At 42.7% G+C, this 27201-nt stretch overlaps 1 protein-coding gene and 2 long non-coding RNA genes across 3 annotated transcripts in view; 2 read left to right on the plus strand and 1 right to left on the minus strand.

Moving 5' to 3' along the window:
• pico (ras-associated and pleckstrin homology domains-containing protein pico) overlaps positions 1 to 27201 on the minus strand; it is a 178274-nt gene that overhangs the window by 123228 nt on the left and 27845 nt on the right. The window lies entirely within an intron of this gene.
• LOC147752144 (uncharacterized) overlaps positions 1 to 27201 on the plus strand; it is an 81126-nt gene that overhangs the window by 38112 nt on the left and 15813 nt on the right. The gene's annotated exons all lie outside the window — the stretch shown is intronic.
• LOC111270288 (uncharacterized) lies at positions 7085 to 26417 on the plus strand. The gene is made up of 3 exons (XR_002686240.2): positions 7085 to 7421; positions 8217 to 8527; positions 25361 to 26417. It is a non-coding gene; the product is annotated as an uncharacterized LOC111270288 (long non-coding RNA).

A 27201-nucleotide genomic window follows, 5' to 3' on the forward strand; every position in this document is an offset into this window, starting at 1 on the left:
TGGGGGATCGCTGGTTGGGGGGGGGGGAGGGTAGAAGGAGACGGCGTAGACGGAATTGTTCGAGCAGACAACCGGAGCTGGCTGCTCTGGCAGCCTTTAGTACAACTGCAGGGCCAGCTTGGCCCGTGGGCAGTCGACAGTGCCACGTCACAACTACGATATTAGGACACATTTTGATGGAGATTCGTCCAATGAGCAGAACAGGCTAAGGGATGTAGGGCAGGAGAGACTAGACGAGAAAGACGAGGACCGCCGATCGAGTTTGCCGTTGCTATCGGCCCCCTGTCGAGTAACCAGCGCGGGCTACCAAGACGGCTGTAGGTTTTGTCCTCGGCCATTTCCATTTGAGCAAATCTTGGCAATATACGGTTCCATATAGATAGGGGCGCACTACTTTCAGTCAATTTGGCTTGTAGTATGGAAGATATAGTGTCGAATGAAATCAGTTGGTGGAACCAGGTTCGTTATTGATGACCGCGAAAAGATGCACAGCAGCATCAGGTTTGCTGATTGAGGGATGTCACTTTCTATGTTAGAGCGCACAAGCTGCGCGTTACCAATGAATGGCTTAAGTGTCGTGTATAAAATATGTAATATCCTTATTCAAGCAACTTGAAACACTTCCTATGTGTCTAAATATGGCGTAAAAATTACAAGAAACTATCATTTTGTAGTCAATTATGAATCAAAGCCTTGCATTATACAGACAGAAGCAACTTAGAAGTTGGAAAGCATACAAGCTCATTTAAATTATAACCACAATTTGTGAATGATTGTACAGATTCTACAATACGTACTTCCGTAAAAAAAATGGGTCGCTTTTTTCTCGTATATGTATATGATAATAAAGTGTAACGTTCATTTACTTCGAATATCAATTGATGACCGTCCGTTAACGCTAATCCGATTGCGCGCGAACTCGACGCGGCTAGCAGCACTTCAGTTAACCTCACAACCTGGAAAACGCTTACACGAGCCGGGCCACCTTGTGCCCAGACACGACAGCGACAATGGAATTATCCGTTAAAACGTCTCGTCGTATAAATTAGACTGGTCTAGAAACTACCATTCATGGTTGGCCAGGCGAGCGCTTTACCGTAATGTGTCATTATCGACGAAAAATCAAGCGTTAGGCAGTTATCCAGCGATAGTTGTATCTGTCGCAAAGGTATCTCTATATGAGCTCTTATAAATAAATCACTAAACAAATTCAGTTTATACATGGATTGCGTACCTTCTTTGATTCTCATAGCATTGGAAACACAAACATGTACCAACCCCAGGCTAAGCATTAATTATGCTTCTCTGAGTGAAGAATTGTACTTTTTAATTGATATCTACTTAACAGCTCTATGCTGCAGTGCCTCTGTGATAGTGAGAACCCAGAATAAAGAAAACCTGCGCGCACAAAGTCTCCTTTTCCCCGGATTAATTTCACAGAAAAATGCAATCACATTAACAGATGCAGATCCACTTATATATACGCATATATATTAATAGGATACAACGTACAAACAACCGCAAACGCAGTACTCGGACATCATAGGTCGAGTCTGTACGGTTTATATAATTTACCATTTCAATTTTCATAACCTACTGTTCTCAGTGAAGTGATCGTTATATTTTACCGATGCAGTTAAAACCAAAGGGACAGTTGTCGAGTAAACCTACAGAATCCATTAATTTTATGTGTAACCAGGTTTACACTGGCCGCCAAGGCCCAGTAGGGGGTGTTGGAGTCTTTGGCCAAGTCAAAACAACTCATCGGTGTTGAAAACGCCGTTTGAGTCCAAACGAGATGAAGTGGCAAGTGTGCGAGGCACGAAGAACTGCTCGTTCAGTCGTTGTTAAACAGGACAAGCGGGTCTGACACTTCGGCACTTGCCATATCCACTACGTCGGATAGAATACTGAGATGTTACGCCCAGGCAAACTACCAGTAAGCGGTCCTTTCTTTTTTCTGCAGCAGCCGTAACAAACACCACCTCGCGAGCCAAAGAAAGTGGTGCGTGGTTAAAATAGTCGCTGACAAACACAGCGTGAACTTTCGCACGCTCTAGCAGCCGACCGCGGGCATTTATTTCTGTCTTTGAGCGGCTGGAGGTTCCTGCAGTTCACTTCGTGATGTGACGCGAAGCGACGAGAAAGCAATGAGAATCCCCACCGATAATGTTTTAAACAGCAAAAACAGAAAAGTTGACGAAGAAGAAGAAGAAGAAGAACGAGCAATGAGGTCTTCGACAAAACGAGAAAGGACAGGGATAGGGCCTCAGAAAAACCCAAGTTAGCGCCGATCCACTCGTGGTGACGGCAGCCAGCACAAGTTTACATGGAAGTGAGGAAGAAATAAGGTCAATTCACTCAATTCTATGATATAATGATCGCTTAACAGAACTGGCTATTGTTCTCAGAAGAATACAACACGTTTAACGTGCTTTGCGTACAACGTTGTTGTCGTAGTCCCGTTGAGTGGTAAGGGGATCCACTGCGACAAGACAGACTGAGAGAAATGTAAACCACGGAATTGGAAGAACAAAACGCGAATATGAGGGATCCGAATTGAATGAACGTAAACGGTAGGTATATACTTATCACTGATCGAAGACTTTTCCTATCCAGTTGCGACTGCAACTATAGATACGTGCGATACGTTATGGGAGGTACGTGACTGAAGAGTTTGTTCGATCCTATGACATATGCATATGCCAACTACGCGATAAGCAATAATTCGCCAAACGACATGACGCTGTGTACTTTATGTCAGAGTGATGCCGGTTCAGGTTCGATTTTTGCTGAGGGGTAAAGGAATTTTTCGATTTCATATTCCACATGGTACCATAGTGGCACTGATCGTAATCCTGTGTAATGACTATCTACCGACGCTTATACATGAAACAAGATTTATATGGTAGTGGCATCGGCTTTAATCATTACAATACAGAATGCTGCACTTATGGACAAAGAAACGTCTAAAGACTACTACATCATGGGTCCATATGGCACTAAGGCAGCAGAGCATATAGTACTTTGCATTGGGGCTGACTTTGCACATGGGCCTGTTCAACATGGGTTTCGGAGAAAGAATGAAATAGTTCCCACCTAGATGACCCCTTTAGTAATACCTAACGGTTCAGATCCGGTGCGATTCAATATTCAGATAGTAGGCTTCGTTGAAATGAAATGGGTCCCGTTCTTATACATTTCACTCATAGATCTAATGAAGAATGGGTGTGCGCATAAAACATTTTCACTACCTTTCTTCGGCCTCCTTTCGTCTTCAAGAGCTTTAAAATTTCATTTCGTTTGACGGCTGTTATTCCATTCGACCCGCTCTGTTCCAGTGTAGGGTGTTCCACTAACTCATGCCGTAAGAACTCCACTACTCTTACCAAAACACAGCCTGCCCCTGTCACGTACAACACACAGTATAATGCGAAAGCAAGACTGGGATTTCGTGTAATAATTCAAACAAAAACTTTGGCAGACCGCTGCTCCACAGCTTGTCATTGTTTTTTCGCATTGTAAACGATACTCATTAGTTACCAATGTAAGATCGTATCCCGAGCTGTCCTTATGCGATTATAGTCAACCGCGATGGCAACAAACAAACAGACTTTGCCTTCAGGTGGTATCGAAGTATGTGCTAATTGTAGCTAATACTTTGGGCGTCTCAGCAGCATATTAACAAAATGATGGATCTTGAATGTTTTTTTCTAGAAGAGCTCTTCAAGCAGTAGCGTCATGAGTGAAATTGGTAGTACCGGATAGTTTAAAAGCACGTGATCATCCTGCAAAGGATGTAGTGCCAATGACTTGTATACAATATCTTAATGAAGATTCTGTGAGATATGCCCCGCCAATAGGTATCTAATAGGAAAAAAGTAATCTGATGTAATAGGAATAGAAAGATGGATACTTACACTGAGCTAAAAATATTCAGCGTTGAGAATTCCAGCAAAGGCAGATTAGACAGACGATAGCGTAGTATGAGTCAATAATTGGGGCGCAAATCATATTTGTAAGTCAGGACGACCTGCTGTGTCGACTGCCCGATCATTTAACATGGTGTAAAAGACGAGATGATACCCATATTAATTTGATACAGATTTACCTAGACGCCGCATCCATAGCAGATCGAGCGCGAAGAACAGGCCTGAAAATACACGCAACAGTCACTTTTCGACGTACTGTTCGTATTTTCCATTTGACAAAAACGCACGAACGGCGGGCGATCTGACCCGCTTTTGATTACGATACCTTTTTGTACGACCTCTTATGTTCTTATGAATGCGACCCATTTTTTCTATTATTTGTCATCGGTCGCATGGAACGAATAATTATGAGGGAAACTAATGACGGCATCGAAGGGAGAAAACTGCTTTCAAAGAAAAAGAATTTTATACCCTCGAAATCTTGACCTGATCATTCGTTCATAAGGTTGGCCGTATAGCTACCCAAAGGTAGAACAGGATACTCAGCGAAAAGACGATATTATGCTACACAGATTGTGTACCGGCTACAAGTAACCGGATGAGCTACATGCGCGATTCATCAACGGACCCATATGGTTCGAATGGTACTGTACGTACGAGTATGTTATAAACTTTTGACTATGATTCTATCAAACGTATTGTTTGTCCTTGAATTCAATTATCCACTATTGCAATTGCTGCCGTATGGCCTGCTCTTTTCTATCCCGTGCATTCGTAGCCTCTGCTCGCTGTCCACAATAATAACAGTTGTCTAAATGTTCTATTGTATTTTTAGCGGAAATTCCTACAACACGGTACAAAAACTAATCACCAATGAAGATCAACGACGGTGTTCATAGTTCTATCCCCGCGGTTGCATTTGCTGTTTTCCCCCTAATCCGTGACTGTTTCCATGAATACGCCAATAGATCACCACGCGACGTTACTCACAAAAGATACACAGGCAGGAATCACCGTATGGCCTTATAGTAAGCTGCGGTAAAGACAGAGCCAAACCGAAACCCAAGCTTATCATCCGTATCGCGTCGAACACATCGGAACTGTCGCTGGGAGGAGGAATCGGGACTCGGCTCGTTTTCTTGCTGGGTTACGAACGGACGAGATTCTTGCTTACGATACGCACGCTGAAAGAAGAGTCTACGCTGCCCATTCATAGAAATACTATACTGGATTTTGTGGGTTAGAGAAAACAAGACAAGAGACAGAGAAAGTTCTACGTCGTATTTAAGATCGGTGAGACAAACAGCCCGTCATGTAGACAATCGCCTGATCCGCTGCTTTGCCTCAAACCTTTGAGCACTTAGCAACCAGTTCAAATGAACCATTTCTTAAATGTGTGACTGATAATTTATATATTTATTTTACTCTCTAGAGTAGTTAGTCGTAGATTTGACTATTTTATTTAAACTATGCGTACAGCCAAAAAAAAAAAAAGTAAAAATTATTGCAGCCAACGCAAACGTAGCGCAACTCTATCTTTTACAGAAGAATAATTTATTTTTCAATTTCGTTATTTTTGCACTTTTTATGAAAGTATTTTTCTGTTGACTGTATAGTGCACACGCTAGTCAGCGCGACCAGTTGTGGCCTGTGATAAATTTACTGAATAGATCAGGTTGCTATAACAATGTAAAATCGCGTGCCTTTGACCGTACTATTTTTCTAGGTTTTTTGCACACGAACACTTCTAGGTTATCTGCACTCGAGGCGAAATCGCCAATATTTCAGGTCCGCTCTGTATATCGATTGTGTGTTGAACTGTTCGCCTACTTCAAACCGATGCCAATATATTATAAACACGAGAAATTATTTTTTAAGGCCGAACGACCGTATCGGTCCTATTATGATTGATAAATATTGAAGACTGATACTAGAAGTAACACGAACATATATGGCCAATTTCATTATAATGGCCCTGAAAAGTTAGTAGGTTTTGTTTTTACTTCGTTGCTTTTTTTTTTTGTAGTTACCACGTCAAGTTAATGCGTACGGTAGAGTCTAATCTCTTGAGGAATTATAATAATCGTCTATGTATTACTCCAGCGTTGCAATAAAACGGTGCACTTATTTGTCCGGTTTCTGTATGAAAAAACCTGTCAATGTTCGATTTAAACAATATAACCATAACTCGTTAACGACCAGTAAAGCATGACACTATCAACGTGTGAAATTGTGATACACGCGGCGATGCAATATTTCAATATCCTACAATATATTTAAACATGCGAATGTTTTGAATTTTACGTCCGGCATCGCTAATAGGCATTTCATTGGATGGCTGGCTGGCTGGCTGGCTGGCTTTTAGCATGAAATAAAGTGGGCCTATGCCCATATTCGAACGTAGCACGTGCCCTCAAGATTAGCAACCGTTCACGTTACCCATTAAATTATAGCGGGAACCACTATGTACCACTTACCAATCAAACCAAAAATTGGTGGCTATACTTTTTTTACCATCTGACTGTGAAATTCAAAAATCACTCTTTATTTTTAGTTGTTCGTAAACACAGCAAACATTTCCACTACGCGTTTTATTTGCCCCAGATTTCCAGGGTGCCACGAATTGTAAACGACAACTTGCATTATCCACAATGGTGATAAGTCCGTCCCTTCTCTGCAAAAAACGCTTTTGCAATGGGCTTCGTCTGAGACAGCAGATGCATCAGTTCGCACGAGCCCACGTTGGGTCACCGTCGTGCGTCTACAATTCTAGTGAAAGTCGAACCTGAGTCGACTGGAAGGCACAAAAATGGCCCATAAAAATAGTTTTTTTCTTCTTAGGTTTTATTGCCTACTATTACTGTGAGATAACAAATATAACTATTTTAAATAAAAGCAAACAAACTATCTTCAATGTCTATAGAATACATGATTAGTATAGCAGGCAGGATAAAAAGAAAGCAATGCAATGCTCGATACCAGTGATTGTTCGTTAGCCCCGTTTACCAACATCAAACATTTGCCTCTTTGGTATGCCTTTGTTTTGTGTCTATCGAAAACTAGGGACTAATTAATTTTGCAGAAAGTCGAAACGTGTCCATCCAATTAAGCCGCTTTTTCGATCGATTAATAACACCGTAAATGGGGTAAAAATAGACCTGATAACAGTCGTTTATGAATAAATACAAGCAAAAGCAATTAAAAAAAAAAAGATTCTTTACCACTTGGAGACGTAGTGGCATGGTAAGGAGGTAGCGAGCCAAGGTAAAAGAAGCGACAGTCGCAGAAAGATATGACCGTCAACAGCGCCATTAGTGGCAATGGTAAAAATCACCAACCATGACTATATAACCAGCAAAGAGAAACGTATCTCCTCGGTAAAATCGGACGCTTGCGCTTCGTCCTGGAAAAAATCGTCGAATAGTAGCAGACGATAAAAACAACCAGCAGTTAGTAAAGTGTACTGCCGGTTTGGCTCTGTTTGTAAAGGTAAGTGGAAAACCGATATACGAAATTAAGTCCGTCCTTGCTATATTTTGACCGACAAGAAGGGCGTGCAGCTATTGTAAGGTTCAATCAAAATCGGTTATTTATAGTTATTATTATTATTATTAATAATAATGTCAAAAATACACAATCAATAAAACGTTTCGAGTCGGAACATCGCAGCATTTATTTATTTGCGGATAGTCCAAGCAAAAGGTTTTCCTATGTCTGTCATAAGCGTGTATTGTATTATCATAAAAATGGGTAATTGCATGCAAGAACAAATCACATGGTAATAAACAATGTTTTCTTATTGACGTGTTTAGTTATTAGAGCAATGTGGTACATGAATATTTTTCATTTTCAAACAACAATCGCCACTCACTGCGCTATCATGGGGATGCACTATCTGACAATATCTATATTTCCATTGTTTTGGCTTATTTCCCATATGATCCTTACGACACAGAATCGTATGTGCTTTTCAAATGATCGACGCTGTTGTGTGGCTTAATTTGTCCTTGCATTATTCTGGCTTGTATAAGTTTGAGTAAACGCGGAATTGGTCACGGTACAACTAGAGATATTATGTTTACCGTACTGGTAGCTTGGAACTTAGCAGGGAATGACAAATTATGCAAATATAAGAAATGTTAACGATACATACACTAAGCAGGAAGACTTAAAATTTAAGCATTTCGTGGACTATGCGCCTCTAGAAGACCGATAATAACTAGGCTATTAAATATCCTAGCCTTGTAGAACCTTACGAGTGATAAGCGTCTGAATTTACTCCAGGAAAAATGGGTTCAAATCAACGCTCATTCGTCAAATGATTGTTCCTCGAAGGTTAGAGCTCCGCGAATTAAACGAGGTGATTTTAGGCGAAAGCACACTACGTGAACAGTGCAAAGGGCTCAAGAATTGTATATCGGAGTATTGAAAATCCGCCAACAGGTGACCAGAAGCTAGAATGATAAAAATACTTTGACCCAACCGGTAAGGCTATTGACGAAAGCAACCTGTGATGAACTTGACACTCAAATTCAGTAAACAAAAAACCTGCCTGGAACGTACACTTGCCAGAGACGAAGCATGGAAGAAAACAGGTGAGAAAATAGTGTCGTCCTGGGAACAAATCGAGTTCGGTTGCAAGGTCTAGTAACGTAATAATGGTAGTTACAGTGCGTATCAGGAACAGCATGAGACTCATAGAGCGTTAACAGAACAATTGAAAACACGCAGTCTAGCTACCTTACGATAACGCCAGATCCCGTCGCCCTGTCTCAGTTACTTTCTTGATTGAGCAAAGGAATATCTAACGTTAGCAAAAAGGGCAACTGGTGGGCATGCATATTCCACTACAGATTTACTTCGAGAAGATATAAATCGAAAGTTTATGTATAGAAACGCGAATAGTAAGTATATAATTATCCAAAAGCCCCCTCGAGCGCTGTAACAAACATGTAAAAAATAATAGACAGCACCTTTATCATATATATGTATATGCATATAATCATTATTTTAGCCCAAATAGTTTAAGAGTTGGTTAAGTTTAAGATACGGTGGATCTGCCTGTAACGACCTTATATATATATATATATATATGTGTACTAGGGACGAGGGGTCCGCATGCACAGGTTTCTTCGATTCAGTGTTCTTCTTCATTCATATAACGGTTGTATGTGTCTGTGCAGTACTTGTTAGAAAATACGATGTTTTTTTTTTGTTAAAAATATTGCTTCGACATTTCACCAGCGTTACCGTTCACGTTCGATCAGATCGAGGCCTTAATGCTTCTAAAATATTATCGTTGTCGTCACCTTGGCTGCCTCTTAATGCAAGCGGCGAACGACTTTGATTTGATTTTCCCTGCCCTGGCTACGTAAGTAAACGTTTCAATAGTGTAGCTGTTTAACGTTCGTGTCATCCACCGGCATCTATATCCTACCTAGAAAGTGGTTCGCCGCGTGACGTGAGGGCCTCGACCAAAGCGGGCTTTTCCTGTCAGCAAAAGTCAATCACACTAGTCACTTAACCAAGCAGCCTACTTATTATTACACACTTTTTTCTGCGAATACTTTTTCCCCTTCTTCTGCTGTTGTCTTCGCCGAGGCAGCAGGAGCTCCTGCCGCTGCTTCGTCTGCAGTTTCCAGTTTCTAGGCGCTTCCATCTCATCGGAAATACCGCACACAGTCAGTCATAGGTAACCGTAATTAGGGTAGTGATATTCCGCTCGCTGCAATCAACAGCGTATCAGAAAGTAACAAATCATTTGTATCTCATAAACCGGGCTCGACAAGACAATATCCAGAGAAATAGATAATGTTACTCAGAACTCAGATACCCGTGTGTGCTTTTGTAGTGTGCGTATGTATATCTAGCTATTTGCCAGAACAATAGGGTAATAGACTACTGCATAAAGCTGTTTATCATGCTTGATATTGGCGAAATAATGAATGTACCGCTTATATAAGACACGCAGTATAAGGACTCGTACGATGCCAAAAAGCATGCCACTACGTTTACCATAGAGCAATAACTGTGTTAGTTGTGAGTGAGAGGATGAAAATTATTTGAATTGATCATGCTCATGTAATTGTGATATGAAAAAATACCCTATGCTTCCATGTAGTCACAGGTTCAGACATGGATCTCAGACTCATTTCCATGCATTAGTGTTCAAGAACTCAAATCCTGAAACGTGTCAATGTGAGATTACTTGGGATGTACCCAATGATGATTGATACTAGAACTATACGTGCTCTAGCGAGTACCCGCCCATCGTTAGCACCGCCAGTGCGGTGTGTGTACGCGTCCACGCCCTTCAAATTCAAATGCAGTCATTTAGCAGCGTATGATATAGCTATCAAACATTATCTAGTATAGTTCACTTCCGAATAAGAACCATGAATCGGCTTGATAGACGGGTGCTATCGAACTTGCTTGTGAGATGGCATTACATTGCTCGTTCCTTTCGCTTTCCAATCCTTCCGATACTGTTCGGGTTACATCTTGTCCGTGCCAAAAACAAATACAAACGACTCTCCTTTTTCCTCTGTTTGCTTGCTTATATATTGACTAATGCTGCTACTATTTCGTCTCTACGTTTCGGGTTAAAGCAGATACAACAGAATTCGACTTAATCGCTTCCTCTGAGCATTTTCCCACTCTCTAGGAAAAAAGCATCCAACTGTCCTGGTTTAGTCGCTAAGGTCGTTTCAGTATTAAAAGTCCACGCCGTTGTCTTATGTCGCTGTGTGCTTCTGCCAGTCTCAAATTAGCTGCTGCAGGCGACCGTGCTAGCATCTTTCAGAAAGACGTACCTGGCCATTCTATATATTATATGTATATCTACCATCTCGTCTAGCAGTTTGTCAGCCTGTCACTCCATTCCACTCACAGGTAAGTCGTTATCCAGCCCTAGTCATGTTGGCAGGCAGCCAGCCAGGCGCGGAAATCATGGCCACAGTTGGCATTCATTGACTGGTCGCCAGTGGCACGCCATCAGCAGAACCCATAGCCGACCACTAACCCACACAGGCGTTCATTCGGAGTTCTATCTTTGCGTGGCGCTTCTAGCGTCGAGCAGGCTTTTACTCTCCAAGTCGTCCTCGTAGATGTTAGACCGCATAGTCGACACCGTTGGCTGGGCTCTGTTGTGTTCTGTGCGCCGCATCGACCCTGTCGGTAGCATGTGATAGCCGTTGCCGCGTCAATTGCATCCTTCTCGCTGTTGTAGCTGTCGCATCTTGAAATACCGCGAGCGACTGGACGGAACAAGGGCTATAACAGCTCACTAGATGGCGGCGGCGGCTAGCACTGGAGGCCCCTCGACCAGTTAAGCTCTGTTACTGCCGCCATCGCTACCGCTTCTGACTATAGTTCTGCTTTCTAGGGAATAGGCAACAGCAGCAACACGAACGACAACGGTCGGCCATAAGCAGCAGGAGCAGGACGCCGCCATTGTTGGGATATATCTTCTTCTCAGTTGACGGCCGTGAATGCGTTCCTATGGGGATAGTCACGCTGATGCTGGACGTTGCGTTGTGCCATTGACAGAACGGTAGAAATATAAACAGAAAGGAGGCTTATCGGGAAAGGCAGAGCATGAGTCTGTGTGTAGAAACGAGTCAACGAGCGATAACCAGCGTTGAGTCTGGGTCTACGTTTTGCTGCTTTAGTTAGGAGCAAACTTACTAAAATGGCTCACACAAACGTTCCGCGCTCGCGGTGCAACACTGTGGGCCTGACACCCGCACACGCCTATCGCGCCAGAGTCACAACAAACCAACAAAAAAATTAGAGAGCAACAACATTCACTCAACCCTTTGTGTGTTCTGACTTCTTTCTATGGTAGTATAGTATTATGGCATACGGTATAGTTGGCTGGATATCACGCCAGACCCGGCGGCCGCCACTCTCTGCTACCTTGAACAGCAAAAAGAGGATCGTTTTTCGCATGCAGACTACGGCGAAGGGCATAGGCAGTCTAGAGTAGGATAGACAACGATCATGTCTGAAAGAGATACATGGTACTACTCGAGCAGGCGCTTTTTGCCATCTGACTGCTCGACCGCCCTCCTGCCCACCACGGCACTGGGCAGAGCGCACGCTACGCCACGGAAGTTAGTGACTTACTTGAGGGGAGCAACTCGCTGAACGGAAGGATGTGGAGACGAACGAACAAGATAGCCAATGAACGATCGGAGTCAAATCGAAAGGGAGTCCTTCTTCTCAACGTCGTGGACCATAAATACAGTAGCCGTGCTGTTAGCAACTGTGAGTTCAAAGACGGTTAACGTGCGGTTCTGATCTATGCGTTACTGCTTTTATTGTGTCAACGATTCCTCCGCCAATCCATTCAAGGTGGCCGTTTATCGAGTTAAACTAGCATGCTGTATATAATTTGTAAGTAGTAAGAAATACAGCCACACAGCGCTTATGAATCCTGGGTCGACATAGGCTTTATTGTTGATAGTAGCCAATTGATGATGCCACTTACTATTTAGTATAATACATATAATCTATAATTCAAGTTATGAATGAAGCCAACCATCGCTAGCCTAAAGATGGTATAATGCGTTTGCAACATAAAAAGAAAACAAATACTGTGAAAGATTTCGACCATGTTAAAATGAATAACACCTGCCCTTAAAAAAACGAAGAAGCGAAGCTTTTTCCACCGGAATCAGTACCATCAAACATACGAGGAGCGCGGGTCTTGCGCTTTGCTGGTCTCGTTTCTGTGCTTCTTCCCCTCCTAGAAGCCCTGGTCAATACATGTTACAAGCTACTTAACAGTGTCAGCCTTTTGCACTAAAGTCATTTTTACTTTCGTCCTAAAATCTAGTATTCACCCCTCGTAAGGCTTTCTCTACTACGGGCAGACGCATAAACACACTGGCAGAGCGTCTGCGTGTTGCGTCCCCTATGCACGAATCTCTGCTTCATTTCTCAGTGTTGAGGGACGAAGACTAGATGCATGCCGCATTCTAGATAGGAGCTATGGGAGACATACATGACTGAGAGAGATTTTAAGCGAAGACGGTATTAAGATATTTAAATAACGTTAGCACTACTCCATCATGACTGACGCGGTGGTGCTACGGGCTGTACGCCTGCACTGCTCCGTTCTGAAGGACCACCAGATTACCGCTAGGCCATGCCACCCACCTAGGCGCCGTGACACGATCAACTCGACCACAGTTTACTTGAGCGTCGGGCGTTAAACAAGCGGCACAGAAAGCACTTTTTTTCTGCTCCTATCTCCCCATGTTCTCGCCCCGCGTCTGTTTCATCCCACAGCGCGAGTGGTCGATGAGAAAATGGAAAATACCCGAGGAACGAAGCGAGCTACGAACGAGTTGTCGGTAGCGGAACCGGCGAAAGAAAGGCCGAGAAAAAGCTAACGTTACCTTACTGACTGACTGACGGCTGGCAGGCAGACACCAAGTCAGGCTAGACCAGGCGAGACGAGGCTCTATCGACGAGGACCCACATATCCAGTGGCAATGACGACGATTTGAGGACGCTGCTACTGTTGTCGAGAAAAGCGCACTGGGTGGCCCTGTTACGGATGGCACAGCCTGGGGACGCACAAAGCGGTGAAGAATCGATAGGTATTGCTGCAGCTACAAAATACAATAATAAACATTATTGGTGGCATCAATGGTAGGCAGAGTCCGGCAGGGACGCCCCAAGCCCCTGAGTACGTTGAAACAGGAAGCCCATCCGCCGAAAAAAAAACTCGATCAGCTAAGGGAGTGGCGAAGCTGCGATGAGGAAAAAGATCTATGATACCAGACGAACTAGCGGCTACATGAGTAGTAAAACGGCAAGATAGAAATTGGGCTGGAGAAGATCAGCAACCTGGACATGGCTACGTCCTTCATCTTCGGGTGCCTTTGTGCTTTCGACTTCCTGTAGAAGCTAATGTAATTATTATGAGATTTTTCATCCATACGAACCACTGGTTGGGCAAGCCTGCTTCCAAATGATGACGGGGTCTTCGGCATTGTGTCTTTGTCGATTTTGCATTCTTTCGCTCTATCATTCTTTTTACCGTTCAGTTGCCGAAGTAGCTTTTGATGGCTAAGTCTACAGTATATTTAAATACGCGTAAAGAATCGTGCGTTAGCTTAGGGTCGGCCGTATCATAGGTATGGTGGCAGCGGTGGTATTATCGGAAGGAAACGACAGTAATGATCTATTGAACACACTCGCGAATTTCTGTTTGCAATCAGGAATAGAAAAAATGCAACAGAAAAATGAAAAAAACGAATAATCGTAACCAGGACAGCGTTACGGATTATATGTGTGGGGAAACCTGCCTTTTCCTGAAGCTAACGCGTTGAACGTGGGTTTGTCTCGAACTGAGGACTCTCGCATTTAAAATTATATTTGTATGTGTTCACATAAACACAACTGACTGTGTATGTATGTATCTGCATCCATTAACAAAATAAGTGTATATTTTGTCAACTGATGCGATTACGGTAGGTCTTAGTAATGATTACTACTACCGACAAACATAACATAAGAAAATTAATACAGGTAAGCGAAGCGACCTCAACGCAGAACTTCCTACATAACGCGTATGGAAGTTAAGCAATAATAAGTCGATTCCTCTAGGGCGGTTCATTTGAACATTCTCGAATACCCCTATAGTAGCAAAAAAGATTATCATGCTTATACATTATGCAGTATGAAAATCAATGCGTTAACTAGTTCTATAAAAATATCATATGCTTCTATAAATTATAGAATAGAATAAGAAAATAAGTAGGAATCAAAGCAAATGATAGTTGGCACTTCAAGGTACCTTGTTGAACGAACACGTCCATAGATGTTTGCCCTGTTTCGTAAAACAGTAAAAGAAATATCGGCGTCTTTTACTATTTTAGATGGGTCGAATCTTGTGGATACCGTATGTACCATAAAAGTAGCTGCCACTAAAAAACAAAACGCTGGCTACCCCAGGGACCTGTATATAAAAGCGAATTAACTCAAGAGAGGCACCACGGTGTCGCCGCGCGAATGTTATCGACGACAAAAAGAAAAATCGTTTTGCCGAAAAATTCGTTCTCTCAGGGAATGGACAGGGATGTGGCAGCTTCGTAGGACGCCTTTATGACCCGGGGCGCCTTCGTTACATTGATGCCTCTAGCACGTAGTTAAGCGCAAGGTAACGCCACGCTTTAACTACGTAAACTAGTAATGTAAATAATGGAGAATGACGTTTTTCTGCTATTTAATTTTTATATATCACATACAAGAAACTACTCAGCAGAGTTAAGCCGTTTGGTGCACGATACCAGATTTCGTACTTTGGCTTGCAGTAGTCCAACATGTCGAGATCAGTCAAGAGTATTCGCTTCGGAACACTTGGTTAAATCGGAGACAAAATAATTGTTTTCGAATTTATCGATGAACTTCGAAGTCCACCCCGCACCCTTTCCCCCCCCACACACACAGATCAACGTTCACAACAGATAATAGCCAACATTGACAGCTTTTGGACACGCTACATCGTTCATCTTCTTCACACAGGTCTTTATATCTCGATGTGAGTTTAAGAGTTTAAGTATACCTTGTGTCGCCTGCGTTCTTACTGTTATCACTAATGCCTGCCATCATTAGACAGTAAGCAACAACCGTCGAAGCAGCTGGAGAAGCGATAAGGAAGGCGTCACGCGGTCTTCCACTACGATAGACAACAGACAGACAAACTGCGTAGAAATAGATCGCAAATCAGTTAAGTGGCCATCGATACGCTGCTAACTTCACAATATTAGCAAATACGCTGTAGTCTGGTCGTATTGCTTCGGATAATCCACTGAGATCTTTCAAGGTTTTCCCCTCTTTTGAATATGTTTTCTCATACGTTCTATCCTATGACCCGCTCTAATGTACTGCTGTTTGCAGAATGCGGGCCAGATTGACCGACTGGGCATCTGGGAGCAATCTTTGTTGGGCACGATTGTGCCACAAGTCGCTGAGCAATATTGATCATGGTGTTAAAAGCGATACTGTTTTTAGTTAAAGATAGATAGCATACATACACACACACACACACACACACACACACACACGTATACAGTAGGTAATCTTGCGATTGTTCGTCTGTTATGCTGATACCGATGAACGAATCTGTTGACAAAAGTTCAAAACAACCATGTAATTATCTAACTATTAGCACTTTTTGCAAAAGTCCTAATGTTTAAATATGCCCAACAAGCATGAGATGACGAACTAAACAAAAGAAATTGCATGCGTGTTTCTCATCAAGAAAAACAATGGCACTAACGTGAAATCTTTTTAAAGCTTCCATCATATTCCTAATACGATAAACAAACAGACGCATTTGCTAGCACGAATCATGTTTCTGCCATGTTTTGTTTCGACTTTGCCATCTATCCACTTTCTGCGTTCGCCGTTTGTGCGATTTCAGATATCCTAAGGATTTAGAACTAGAAGTATAGCGACGTTTTGTTCGTTGTCATGATGGTGGAGAACGAACCACTGCTCACATTCAGCCAGAGGTAGTTATGCTCAGCACCACAACACGGTTGAACCTCGGAGTCCAGTACCTTTGACTTCCTCCCTTGCCCTGCAATGAACTGCACACATGCAGTCGGAAGGGCAATAAACAGAATGACAACTACTGCCATTTCTTCCTGTGCTGAGAATCAGGCTACACTCCAGGGAAGATGCTGGCTTATAATATCTGAGATAGTCGAAGCACTTCCACCGAAGCCATTGCCCCTGCCTTTATTTGTGGCGTAGTCGAGGTTGCTTACCACAGTTTCCCAGTACCTTCTCTTTTACCTCCACCCAGTCACCACGAACATCCCCACGTCCCTCCGAGTCATTGGTGAAATGTTAAACGCCAGGATTGAGCTGGCACGACGGCAAGTCTCCGTTGAGTCGACTGAGTCTTGTTCGTCTTTATCTGGGCAATGGACGGAGATCCAATCTCGATTCGCTTTCCGTTGCTTTTTGAGTCTACTTATCATCCGAAGACACTAGCAGATAGAAGGAATAGGCGGATCTGCCTCGATCCGATACTGCAGACAGAAGGTTCATGCGGAACCCCTTGGCTAGTGCGATACACCCCTCAGCTAGACCTGCTAGTAAAGGATGAGTCGGAACCTGCCCTAACCGCCATTATGACTGTAAGGATATCGGTGGGTTCTCTCAAAGCACACGTTACCTATTGACATTCAGTAAAGGTTTTGGCATAATTCGCCGTTAGATACAAACGATTCTAACGGTTAGTCATAGGATCTCGGTCTGTACATGTCTAACATATAAGTTACTATTACACCTGCCGTTACAAAGTTATGTTCTCTTGGCACCAAAAGCGACTAACCAAATTCGAGCAGCAGTACGGTACACACTTTTTTTAACACCCGGCGACGACTTCATAAGAGCAGGACAACCGCTACCGTCCTTGGAAGGAATGGCTACATTAATGAGCACGATGGAGGCATGCGATAAATATTCATTGGTCACAACATTAAAGCTACCTGCCCAGACGTAAATAAGCCTTGACGTTTGCTGAAGACCCAAAAGCTGAGCAGTAAATAGAATAGCGTAGGATCGCGTTGTGTACACTTGTTATTTTCCACTTCTGACCCGTAAAGCGAGATTTGACTTCCGGCAATAAACGTTACCACTGGCGAATTAACGTAGTCGCAGTAAGTGTAAAATTCGTATATATAAAAAGTATTTAAAATTTGTAAAACACGATAACTGGCCTCTACTCTAATTTTCATTTTACTGGATTTTCGTTTTATTGGATACACATAATTATTATTTTCAAACGAATTTAGGCGTTTGACGAAAACCTCTCTTACTTCTAGGGATAGCATTGCGTATCATTAACATTAACGCCTTACATCTTAGCCTTATGTGCGCCGTTATAACAACGGATCGAGGCGTCTGCGTCGCTTACTCAGATACTAAGAGTCTGTTGCTCATTCTGCCTTCTGTTTCAAATTTCGTTTTCCTACTTATACCCTTAGCGACTTATGTACGTTTTACCAAATTAAGGATACCTACGCATAAGGGGGAAGTTAGGCGGCTGATCTCTCAGCCCCTTCTTGAATCATCCAGATGCCGAGTTTAGTTTTGGGCTTGGCACCTGCTTGGTATCACCTGCAGTATCGCCCTTTGACTGAAGTACGCTTTAAAAGGATGTCTGTACGCGTTATAGGCGGAACTTCTTGCTTCTTTGGACATTCCGACTATGGCTGCCTATGGCATGTGACAACCGCTGTGTTGTATTTCGTGCCTCGTACCTTACGGAAGAGACTACGGCTGACAGGTACTGCGCGCGTTCCGGCGAGAAAAGCGATCATGGGCGGTAATTGAACTGTCGGATGTTCATAAGTTGGTTTTAATCATAATCATTTTCAGTTGACTCTCTGTCACTTTGTTTTGCTCAGTGTTTAGGTTAACGCCGCTGACGTGCGGGATATACGCGAACTGCAAAGGGGCAGCGGCCAAGGAGCGACGGAGGGAGAGGTTAGGTGTAGCGGCAGAAAGGGTGCGTGCCACGTTTGGCGTCTTTCATCGTCACGGAAAAACTAAAAATACTAAAAAAAGAGAAATTGCACTATTGGACAAAAGGCAGATATTTGCATGATGCCAAGCGAAGCATTCACTCAGTGCTATTGGGCAGCAACCTTACTGTCCGGCCTATAGAAATTACATGTGTTGGGGTACCAGTTAAAATAGCAGCCACCCACATTGGACTCCAATTTGCCAATTTTGTTTCCTGAAAGCGGTTGCTGATCGTTTCAATTGCAAGATAGAATAAAATTACTACAAATAAAGATCGAGTCATTTGATTCGTTGAGTCCGTCGGCGGTAGTACCACTCGCACATAGGTACGTAATAGATAAGACAATAGAATGTGTAACATAAATAAATATCCCTCAGTGGCCCTCACGTGACACAGTACAACTTCTTTGAGAGAATCCTTTTCTAATTATAATGGCTAAATATAGGACTACCCTGTGGGAAGTAATTATAGTAATAAAAAACACTGCCAGCCTGACAGGTGGCTTCTTGCCCCCCAACTCCTTAAACTAGTAACCATTAACCGGAGCTATGTTAAAACGTATACGTAGAGCGATATTTACTTAACGAATACCTGTCGTCGCACGCATTTTACGCACCCTTTCACGCATTGCATTTATTAATCGAGGTTACCTTCACAGGGATAGCTTCAAAAAAAAAGTTAGCATTCGATCAATGACAACTGCGCTACCTATGGGAAGAACAGGACTAAAATTGAAAATCCTATATTAGTACATTTAAATCTGTTTATTCGAGTTTAATTAATGGTTGCTATAGTATACAAAAGCCTCACTAGTATTATTATCCTTGGTACAACATTAAGTAGAAGCACTCGTTGCGTAATCTTTTACACCGATTGATCTTAGAAAAAGAAAAACTACATAACCAAAATTACCAGTTAAGAAAATTATAACATGCACTCGTCACTGTGTTAATCTACGCAAGTCTTGGTGATGCTTTACACAGACATGCTCACAGACCGGGGATATCCTGGTCAGCCAAATCCCATAGGAAAGTGGGCCCTTTACAGATATCTGCATGTGCGTACGCCCACTTGGCCAGCTATCCAAGGCAATTGAAGTGTTGTTTCGGCCCTTCCATATCTTTCATACTTTAACAACGTAGCAATGATAACAACAATAACAGCAATAGAAGCACTAGATCTTGCCGCCTGCAACAATGCAGGCACAAGCCGTTGCCTTTCGAGGGCTGACTCACTCAGTCTCACGCTGCCCCGGCCAAGCTCCATGCCAAACTATATACGTTCGGTAGCGACGGTCACAGTACGTTCTACTACCTTTATAGCTATTGCAGTAACATCTATCTTCACCTATCGCAATGTCTGTCTAACGTGCCAGCGGTGGGGGCAGAACGCGGGACCCGAGATATATATTTTTGCTAGAAAGTCACCACAACCCATCGTGGCAAGACACGTCATGCCTTAGTCAATACCATCCTACGCTGACGAAGTCTTTCTGCACTCGCCAGACGGGGGTGGCCGCCCACTCGATCGACTGGGGAGGGCTCGTGAACGTCACGTAATGAGTTGCGTCTCAATGGCTTGGAATCTATAGGATCCGGCAGTAACCAGCTTTGTCTCATTCATTCATCAATTCACCATGGATGTGCTAATGTGAAAGTGTGCTAGTTCGGCGGTGTTGGTATATTACGTAGTAGCAGCAATAACTGCTGTGTTGACCGGCCACATTGAAAGTTCTCGTTCTAATTGAACCAAGGGCAAAGCTCGAGCTCGTGTTAAGCCCACTTCCTTGCCAACTCTAAGAACGAAAGGTCCTATTCTGTTCCAGCAGATTGCTCCCGCATCATCTCTATTGTTGCCACCCCGAGGCTACCTTAAATGGTACAACGTTCGTGTTGATGCAAACCCGCGATCTATACGCATCATAATGTCAGCGTAATGAAAACGCATTATGTTCGTTGCAATGAACGAAGCTGTTAGCCCGTTTGCAGTTGATTCGCAGTATATAGAATCTGCTACGACCAGGAATCTCGTTGCGGGGGTGTGAAGTCAAGCGCCAATCAAGCAAGCAAGAAAAGCGTGCATTACAGATAATCATGCTACACAAAGTTTAAATCCTACTGCATTGAAGTGTGTCAGGGATAAATCGAGACGTCCGTTTCGTGTTGCTCGCTAACCGATTTTGGCCTGTTTAGTACATTTACTACTCTGATACAATACCAACTAAAAGCTGTGAATGGTAAGCGTTATGGAATCTAACCGTAACCGGCAAATGGTATACTGTCTAGAAATTACGAATTTTGAATGGCTTCGATATGGACTGAAACTCAATCAAATACTAGCACTAGTCGTCAAATATCGAAAAGTAGTTGAAGACTTCAGGAAAATGTTCATGCTATAGGGCTGAAAGGCCGAAGCTAGCGTAGTTTGTGGTCCATAGTCGCTGACGTTTATTCTAAACGTCGCCGAGGCCGCTGCTTCGTTAAAGGGGATATGGTTTCAGGTCTGAACACCCTTTGCCGAAAGGAGCTCGTTCATCCATTTAAGTTATGGGTTACTCCTCTCAGTTTCCGCTGTAGCTATGCTAATAGACGCAAATGTCTTAACGTCTGACTGGTTCTGTCTGACCTGAGTGAATTCGGATATCTGCTTACGACAACAGGGCACTGAACTCACCCGTCTTTCCTCAGGATGATGGATCCCAACCATAGACTGCCGCCAGAAACCACACAGTCCGTTACCTGAACAAAGGAAGAATACCTAGAACCGACCGAAGGTGAAGGAGTCTTCAATGTTCTAAAATCACAGACTCACGCAGATTGAAGCCAAAGATAGCCGAAACAAAAGTAACTAGATGGGAAGTAACCTCAAAATAACTTTTCTTGAAAGAGTGAATGAACATATTCGTTAGTCCTCAACCTATAGATGAAGGCGAAGTGAGTTAAAAGTGAACGAAGTTTTCCGAATAAGCTATGCTTAGGTTAACTGAGGCATTTGCAAAATTATCGGTGATCGTTGAAATATATGGCTAAACCTGGCACCACTAAAATGACAACAGAACGATTACTTCTATAACCAAGCGCCACCTACTTAAACAATTATGGTTTTATGTCGATAATAACAATAATAAGGGCTTCTACATATCTATATACGATAAAGTACACCATCGCGCTAACCGAATTTATAGTTAGATGATACAATCAAAAATGCATACGATTCCAGTGTCTGATAACAGTTGTCATCCGTCACAACAACGGCAGCATAAACCTTTATTATTATTATTATTATTATTGTGCCGCAACTACGTACACGGCGCTAGCGCACTTTATATATTAATACCCCTAACTCATTCTCGAAAAAAACACAGCCAGTTACAATCCGAGACTACTCCACATTGTTCTCTGTATAATCGACTCGTTGACACCAAAAGGGCATTTCTCAGCGGCCCCCGTGACTTCTGTGCGAATTCCGCAGCGGCATTTCGTTGCCGCTATAGTTTCTCCGTCACTGCCGTTACTATCCTCTTGTTCACTGAGCGTAACGAAAGAAATTGGAGAAGCGGAGTTCCAGCCAGCTGATATATATAGTTGTATAAGAATTGCTTTTTACTGAGTTTTCCTTTTATCGTCTTGTCTTTCGCCTCTCGTCGCAATTGAATAACTTGTTGTTATTATTGTTGATACTGCTGTTGCTGAACGACACCGCAGTAGCAGTCGACAACACGGGATAGGGTTGGTCTGCGTACGTTTTAATTTTAAGACCGGCCTTAAACGAGCCGAAGCACCAACAATGGCCACTGCAACAAAGAACCCGATGAAAGACGACGGTAGCCAGTGCTGTGGAGTCATGATAATTCGCACCGGGTGGTAAATACTTCGAAGTTAGTCTCCGCTCGGGTATAGCATCTTTCTCGCTTTCCCCTTTTCTCAAGCCAATAGGAGATCGTTATTGAAAAGAGGGAGACGAAATGGGAAAAAAGAAGAAACACGAAGCTAGTTGCGCCAGCAAGGTAGCGCTGTAGTCCATGCACAAGGCTATTGCATCAACAAGGCCATCGGCTTCGGCCCTATCCACCTACAGCCCAACCATCGTAAACTATTCGGCCTGAAAACTGCCTAATCATACCCATTGCCATCTTTCCTCCGACAAGAAATACAACAACTACGCGAAAGACAATGTATTTAATTCGACGACAGTGGCGACAATAAGATAATAGCGTAAATGAGGTGAACTAAAGTCACTCAGGTAACAAGAGGGTGATAAGAATCGCATGATATACATATATATACATCTCTCTCTCTCTCTCTCTCTCTCTCTCTGTCGCTGCTAGCGCCCGTATTCTTCGAAATTCCAGTACCAGCATGACGTAAGGCAGGCTGTGGCATTGAAATAAAATATAGTCGTGGTACCTAAGCGGCGAACACTAAGAGCAGCAATGCGTGCACATAGATCAACAAATAAAAAGTACCGACACAGAAAGCATTAACGTATTTTATGGCTTATAAAATGACTCAGATGAAACCCAGCCCATCCCATCCCATAAGACTAAGTCATGCTGTAAATATAACACTTAATTTTGAAGTCTAACTTCACGTTTATCGGACACGATGTGTATTACACTTCATGCAAGCATGTATTTCAGATAAATGCGTATTGACTAGAGAAGCTTATGAGCGCAGATCCATTGTCACTCCAGCAACGAGGTCCGTATCAGTTAAAGGTAGTCAAGGACTTTTCCAGTTTTTCATTGTCCTAATTTGCATGATGATACCGTCATGTATTTTGGACGATAATACACAATATGTTGCCCGTAACTATTGGATATGAAATGGGAAAAATGTAACTCTCAATAAACACGGGACACATTGTTAACGTACGAAATCACGAATGTGTTTAGCTAGCTTGCGAAGAAAACGAAGGCGCTTATATAACGAGCCGTGTCTAAAAGAGATGCCTTGAGTTCTAGAAGCAATCAATTAGAAAATAACCCATTTTATAGTTACTGTTTTCAACGCCATTTCCATAGTTCATTAAAAAACCTAGAAAACTTCTAAGGTGAATAGGGTATGACGAAGACGTGAACTCAAGCAGTTTTTCTTTGACTAGAGAATTCTGCCAACTATGTATTGGTTTTCAGGAGTGCGTCTTTTGATGCGCTGATAAGTCACACGAACTAAATAGTGATAAGCGAGTTAGTGAGGCTATCACTATATTTATTAGCATTTCTCGTTACATGCTATAGATCGGATCCGTCAATAGTTATAGCTAATTATAATGATGATCTAACTGAACAACCAGTTAGGTTTTGAGAGTTTCGCATTCATACCAGATAAGGCTTTAAGCCCAATTACTATCGCCTCCTAATCACAATACAAGTTCCCCAAAGCCAGCTCATTTTCAAAAAAAGATTGTTTTTTCTGCGTGGCGTGTAACCTTTAAGTCAGAACGTAAGCCAGCTAAAAGCTTGTATGGTCTACGCGGCTTACCATAATCAGAGCGCACATACTCGTATCTTTTGATTGTTTGTAGCTCTGTCACCCATACTACCGTGTATCCAGATCAAAATCACGACGATCGCTCGTTATTTCAAGTACAAGTTACCCTTCCACCCCTTCTCCCTTTCTCTTCTTATTCTATCGATTCATTTTTGCTAAGGCCCTGAAGAAGCAGGTTTCGGGCGCGCCCTCTTCGCCGATGCGGTGCCAAGCCACCCCGTAAACCGACTAAGTCTGCCATAAACGTGTGGCAGTTAGATGGGGGCTCGGCCGCCTCGATCCCATTTATTCATGCGGTCATCTTCTCTTCTATTCATAATTCGGCGGAACGCGGGGGAGGTGTGGGGCGGCTTTTACATACATTTATTTATTACGCACACCTGGCGGGCAGGGAACCGCTGTTGCGCACATCTTTGGCGCAGCGAAATTGTTGTTCAGGGTTCAGAAATAGCAGACGAAAAGCAGCAACAACGACAGCAACGAATACAGACGAAAGCAGATGTCATAATGAAGCGTTTTATGCACGTTGATTGGAGGACATAGATATTTTGACGGTGTTAAGCGCTCTGGCTAGTTCATCGTTCCAAAGTTAATCCTTGAACAGTATTAAATAGGTAATCAAAATATGCTCGGTAAATGCTATCTACGGGACGTTTTTTATTTGGCCGAACTATCGGCCGATCTGAAGTTAGTAATTATCATTAGATATTAACTTCAAAAACGCTTTGCTCATAGGCATTGTAAGCAAGCTGTATCGAACTATCTCATAATGGCATCGTTACATGCCTCTGTAACTAGTGAGATTAAAGAGTAACAAACAAATATACCGTCTATGATACTGGGAACAGAAAATTCAGAACATTTTAACTATTTAGTTGCTTTTGTTTTTGTTCCATTGCGCCGCAGAACGGGCGTGCTACATATATTTTAAAATACTGAATAAACTTCAAATGTATGCTTTGTTCCAAGTGGGCAGCAGACGACAGACACAAAAACAGCACAATGTCCATAGTCCTTTGAGGAGATAGCTTCACAAGAGGGCTGCACCGTACAGGATTTACCGTATCTTAGTATATCTCTCAAAACGACAGATACCGCGGCAGAACTCACGTCCATCCCTACGGCCAACTGTGTGAGACAGCCAACATCCACGTACGCAACAAATAGGGCGCGCGCAGAAACAAGGATCAGTGGCGTTCAGCACAATTATTTTCTCCAGCAGCAGGGTCAAGAATAGGGATGCGTTGGGAAACCTGAACATTTGGGCTTCTCTGCGCTCTGTCCGCTTAAACAGTAACAACAATCAGGCGAAGATGTAAATTCTAAAGTAAATATACAGGTAAGATGAGTAAAAAGCAATTTTTTTCCCATTTTGTCAGACTTTCCTCGACCAGCACCAGCCTTTTGGCGTCATTTATCAAGCATCAGAAGGCAAATATCAGCCTCATCGTTGTCTAACTCAGCTATAGCAATGGCGTCAACAGTCTGCTGCGGCTGACTATGTCGCTCAGCTCTACCTACGCGTCGGCCAGTGTAGTTAGTCTCATCAAGCGTTGCTCGATTAGTCGCGAATACCAATGACGCTGGTGGAGTTGACCGAGACAGAATTTGCGTAGGACGGGCCGGCGTCGCCGCTTTACGCCGCTGTCGCTGCCAGCCAAAACTCAACGAAACGTAAGAGAAGGGAAATGAAATGCCTTTGGCAATTTCGTCGGTGGCATCGCCATTGCTCTCAGCCCCTGCCACCTCGACGCTTTTCCGTTGAACCGCTTTCCTCTCTAGTAGTGGTGATACCTCTTCTCTCACAAAAGAACGCCACTTCTGCATGTGCTTTTACTGAAAAAAATTGCCATCGCCAGATGATGACAGTGAAGACGACAATGGCAGCAGCTTCAATCTCTGTAACGTGAAAGGAAGAGCGTCGGGAGACGATGCATCTGATAGGTACCGAAAAAGAGTTTCACCCCTGTGGGAACTCAATAAGATCGAAACACTCGTGGCAGAACCAGCAGCAATCGATTGAAGTCAATGAGAACCACTAATGATTGATATGCGAAAAAAATCGAGGTGATGACACCGTGTAGCCAGATGGAAGAGTGGGTTCTTGTAAGAAGCCTATAAGACGCCACTTTTCTTGCTACGTTGATGGCCGGGCATGTAGCTTGTGGTTGTTTAAATCATGTCAGTTAAAGATATTTCTAAATGCAATTATTTGCGTAGGTGCGTGTTTCGTTTGTGTTCATGGTTTAAATATAAATGCAATATAAATCGCTTATAAACAAAAAAAGTGTGTTGTTCTTGACTTCATATTCCTTATGATGATCGCCAGATACTTCGCGAGCGTGTAAAAAGGGCAGACATTGAACTAGTGCGATAGCTAACTATACTTAATGAGATGCATAAACTGTAAGTGCTGGCGATGCGTCAGGCCAAGGCATCGAAGGCTCTTTTTATTAGGGCACACACTACAACAAATTGTGTAACACTACCGCTCAGATAAAATCTCAATTTCATGTTTATTAATTCGAACTTTCCGTAAATGATTGAAGAGAAATAAATAGCTTAACCTAACAAGTCGAAATTAAGTTTTAGGTAATTTTTTGCTTAAAATTACCAATAAGTTAAGGTAATAGAATATCACGAATTTCTAAGAACAGAAATCGATACGCGAAACTCAGGGCTCAAGTCGATGCCTCATCAATTACACATTATTCTACCGAGTTTAGTGGGGGCTGGAACGTTACAGTGTCTTTCTCTGAACCAAATCACAACAGAGGATCGTATACTACATCTCTATAGGGGCAAGACGTCCACCACAGATTGTTGACCACGTCTAAAATCTTCTGCTGGTCGAAATGCCCACGGAATTCCTCCTTTTATATAATGAGATAAATATCTCGGAAATAACGAAGCGATTGATCTGAAATCAAGATACGGGCTTCGCTCGAGGATTGTGCTTTTAAACTTCTGAAAACTCAACACAGTTACTGTTTTTAGAAGGACGATAAAACATCAGTACGCGCAAATATGTTTAAAGGTATGATCTATGGAACATAATTAATGAACGACCAGTTTCTTATATGATGGCTTGTTTAGAGATTATTTGAGTGTTGCTTTGTATTTTTAAAACATGTAACTGCTTTATTTAAAAACGACTCTGCCCTACAGGTGCTTTTGCTTACAACTGTATGTTCAAAGAATAAGTTTTTTTGTTTGTCAT

This window comes from Varroa jacobsoni, unplaced genomic scaffold (assembly GCF_002532875.2).
Source record: "Varroa jacobsoni isolate VJ856 unplaced genomic scaffold, vjacob_1.0 scaffold_1461, whole genome shotgun sequence".
Taxonomy (NCBI): Eukaryota; Metazoa; Arthropoda; class Arachnida; order Mesostigmata; family Varroidae; genus Varroa; species Varroa jacobsoni.